Source organism: Temnothorax nylanderi, unplaced genomic scaffold, assembly GCF_030848795.1.
Source record: "Temnothorax nylanderi isolate EJ_2023f unplaced genomic scaffold, tnyl_v1.0 TNYL_tig0463_pilon, whole genome shotgun sequence".
Classification (NCBI taxonomy): domain Eukaryota; kingdom Metazoa; phylum Arthropoda; class Insecta; order Hymenoptera; family Formicidae; genus Temnothorax; species Temnothorax nylanderi.
The window spans coordinates 9,358-13,559 of NW_027249525.1; the positions used below are offsets into that span (position 1 = coordinate 9,358).

At 37.9% G+C, this 4,202-nt stretch overlaps 1 long non-coding RNA gene across 1 annotated transcript; it reads right to left on the reverse strand.

Annotated features, from left to right (window-relative positions):
* Window positions 1–2,671: 2,671 nt before the first annotated feature.
* Window positions 2,672–3,998, reverse strand: LOC139783036 (uncharacterized). Its single transcript, XR_011721097.1, has 2 exons — window positions 3,466–3,998; window positions 2,672–3,374 (listed from the first exon to the last, which is right to left on the reverse strand). It is a non-coding gene; the product is annotated as an uncharacterized lncRNA (long non-coding RNA).
* Window positions 3,999–4,202: the final 204 nt, after the last annotated feature.

A 4,202-nucleotide genomic window follows, 5' to 3' on the forward strand; every position in this document is an offset into this window, starting at 1 on the left:
ACCCCGTTGACCTTTTAGCCCCGGTCTCCCTTACTTGATAGTACACTCGATACAAATGCTGTTGAGCAGCACTAGATGTTGGTGGAAGATAGATAATTTCACTGCCTTAGTAAGCCACGTTGATTTAGCAAAACAATAATATCTGAATGTGTCTATTGATTTCTCATTATGTGAAGCGCCATATACATATATCGGCAAAAGAAAGCGTACTTCATTAGTAAAAATTAATTGTAGCAAATATACTTTTATTTTAAAAACCTACCACAGAATTTCTTAAATCGTCACGTTTTTCTAAAAAATCGATATAAACCGGATTTCTTATTTCTTATTTCTTAATCTGCAAATCAGTGAGTTTGCGTAAATATACACCCCAGTTAGAAAGGTGACGTCAATTTGACGTTAATTTGACGTCGAAGAGGTTGACAGCTGGTTAAGTCGAATTGATCGACGTCTTCGACGTCGAATCACTGCTAATTGACAAACTTTTTGACTGATTATAGTTGATCCGATGTCGAATCAATGTCGATAATTATCAACATTGATTCGACGTCAGGTCAACTATACATTTCTCACTGGGACTATAGTGTCTCGCTCCGCTCGTACTTGGCGCGAAACACTACCGTGTCCCTTGATATTTTTAAAGTTTTCGATTTACCTTTATTGAACAGAGCGGATGCAAAAACAAAATATGGTCTTTACTTTTACTATATCCGCTCTATTCAATAAAGGTAAATCGAAAGCTTTAAAAATATTAGAAAAACGTGACGATTTGAGAAATTCTGCGGAGGTTTTTAAAATAAAAGTATGTTTGCCACAATTAATTTTTACTAATGGAGTATGCTTTCTTTTGCCGATGTATGGCGCTTCACATAATGAGGAATCAATAGACACATTCAGATATTATTGTTTTGTTAAATCAACGTTGCTTACTAAGGCAGTGAAATTATCTACTCTTCCACCAACATCTAGTGCTGCTCAACAGCATTTGTATCGGGTGTACTATCAAGTGCAAACATATGGCTCGGGGAACGATCTCATGCCTGAAGACTGGGGATGGATAAGGAGGAATAATATTTTAAAACCGATTCCATCTTTGCTATCACCTGCTCCGGACATTCTGTTAAACTCCATTTTTTTGCAACTGCTCGAAAAGTTGCGGATTCAACTGTGGCTGCAGAAAAATTGATTAAAAATATTCAGCAGTGTGTGGACATTGCCTGATGCAATCGAAGAATGCTATGTCGACAGCTATGAAGATCATCCTGCAGATCTCTTGGTGGAAGCCATGGAAATTGAAGAAGTTATGGATAAAGACCCAACGGAGGAAATTGAAGAAGAAGTACTTAATTGTTTTATTTCTCTCAGAAAAACAGTGAATTAGGCCTACTGGGGATATCTCATTATAAAAAACGCGCCTAGCACTGTACCTCCGAGGTGGTGTGGAAAACAGTGCATTATCTTTGAAACATATAAAAGTTGAAACTTTGTAAGCCGCAGGACACGAAAACGATTGATCCTACGAAAAAAACTTATGGAACGTTTTTTGTAGAGAATTTTATAAGCTACAAATTTCGTAATAACTATTTTTGCCATAGGACTAATAAATAAAGAGATATTCGCGGAAAACTGTTTTTTTTTTACCTTTGACCCTTTGTAAAATTTTTAGCCGGGGTCACATCAATGGGGACTTTCCACATATTGTTTATAACAACAAAATGAAGGTCTATGCAAAAATTTAGCTGGGTGCGAATTTTTCCGTAGATGAATCTTAATTTTCCTATATTGTCTTTCCCTGGGTGTACTGCCACTATTCTACCCATCTGCCAAAGAATACTACTGCTATTCTTAATAAGAACCAAAGTTCCTATTTCAATGAGTGAGAAATCAGATTTTAACCATTTGGTACGTTGCTGCAATTTGTTAACATATTATTTCCTCCAACGACGCCAAAAATTCTGTTTTATCTTTTGAATATGCTTCCAAACAGATAATCTATTAGTTGGCACATCTACTAACTCACACTCAGGAATATCAGATAACGCAGTACCAATTAAAAAATGTGCAGGTGTGAGAGCTAAATTATCGTTTGGATCCGAAAACAAGGTAGTGAGCGGTCGTGAGTTAAATACAGCCTCAATTTCAATTGCGAACGTATTAAATTCTTCAAACGTGAATAAAGTTTCCCCGATTGTCTGACGCATGTGATGCTTAAATCTCTTAACGGCGGTCTCCCATAGCCCATAGTGTGGCGAACAAGGAGGAATAAATTTCCAGTCAATTCCCTGATCGGTCACAGAAACGATGAACTTCGTCATTATGTTGGTTCGAATTCTGTAGTTCATATAATTGTTTTAATTCATTATTTGCCCCCGCGAAATTAGTGGCGTTATCTGAATGAATTACTCTGGCCTTTTCTCGTCTAGCGAAGAACCGGCGTAAGCTAGCAATAAATGCCTCCGTATTCAAGTCAGAGACAACTTCTAAATGTACTGCCTTAGTAGTGAGACATATGTAGACCGCGACATAAATCTTAATTTTGTTTTTATTACGAAAGCGTTTTTCTTTTATAAGTCGCAAAACTTAGTGTTAGAAATATGTTGGATTGTGTAACTTCTATTAATAAGAAGAAATAATGATCTTAAGGAGGGAGCGGCACATCCATTTAAGTCTATTTTGTTCGAGAGAGATTGCATATATTTTCTCTTATAAGCTAGATGATATTTGTCTCAGAAGATAAAAACATATGAACATACACACAATAAATCAGTGACGCAATAGATACATGAAAATAACATAAAGATTAGTTGGTGAATGATCCCTTTCTTTATCTGATTTCGATGTGGTAGTATTTCTTAAAAACACTTCAGGGTTCTGTTCGTTTTCATCTTTTATGTTAAGCCATTATAAGAAGACTTATCCAAGCATGTAAACCTTTAAAGGTACCATGAAATGGTTACTATAAATATTCATAGAAAAGTATATCATGAAAAGAATCATTCATCTGAAATTATGACTCAATAATTCTAAGCGGGAGATGGTAAACAAGATCACCGCCGTAATGATTGTTATCTTTGTAACTCAATGGATAGTCGTGACAAATCCTTAATATGTTTAAGAATAACTTAACGAATATGAAATTAGAATACAGAGTTTCTTTTACATTTATGTGCACTTTTCACAAGAATCGTGTTTCTCAAACTATCAAAATGAATCGTAATGAAATTGACAAACTTATTTGATTGCAATCGATTGAATGAAAATGTATCTTGTACTGAGCTCAGCTTTTCGTTATAAAACCAGAAAGGTTTGTTATCATAAGAAGGACTTTCTTTCCGAAAGTTGACCTTCCTTGAGGTAAACAAATTTGGTGGCCTCTGTAAGAGAGATTGAATATGAGCCGACTGTAACGCACGTTACCTAAGGCTTTATTCAACTAGCTAAACTTCGATAGATTTCTTGGTTTACCTCACAAACAGCAGAATCTTCGCTTTTGTATAGGCACATCCTTGACAGGATGGCGTGACTGGCTTGCGCCGTAATTGAATCCCTCTTATTAATGTTGATAATAATTAGCTACGAGGGAATGCTCGAAACAGTAACGGCAGTAGTCGTCCTTCCTTCCTTTGAAATATACTGGAATACTGGCCCTCCTTCCTTCGTGTAATTAACTGAGCGGCCAGCTCTCGTGCTTCGTGGAACTTCTCGCTCGGATGCGGGATAAAACAATGTCCCTTTCGATCAAGTGATTAACAAATCTCTTGGATGATGCAACATCCGTTTTACTAACTGATCGTATACACGTGCGACTTGATCTACGTTTCGGTAACGAATGGCCTCGCGCTTCGACGAGATCGAGCACGCTCGGCCCGCGCACGCGCCTACAGCCTCACACACTGCCCGGGCTCGCATCGCAACCGAGTCACGGTCGGCTCACGTGACCGACGTCCCCCGAACAATGCCGACTGCGCCGCGCGCTTCTATATATACAATCTCTCTTTCTAACAACCTAATTTAATTTACCTACTAGATCGATCGAAATACGCGCGCGATATCGAAACTGGCGATACCTGCGCCGCCAGCGTCGAAAAAGTGAAAGTGACGCGACTCCAGCCAATGAAATGATGGCATGGCATGATGAGAAACGGTCGACGTATCTGAACGACGTATCTTAAAAATAAATTTTCACATTTGGACTTTGCGTC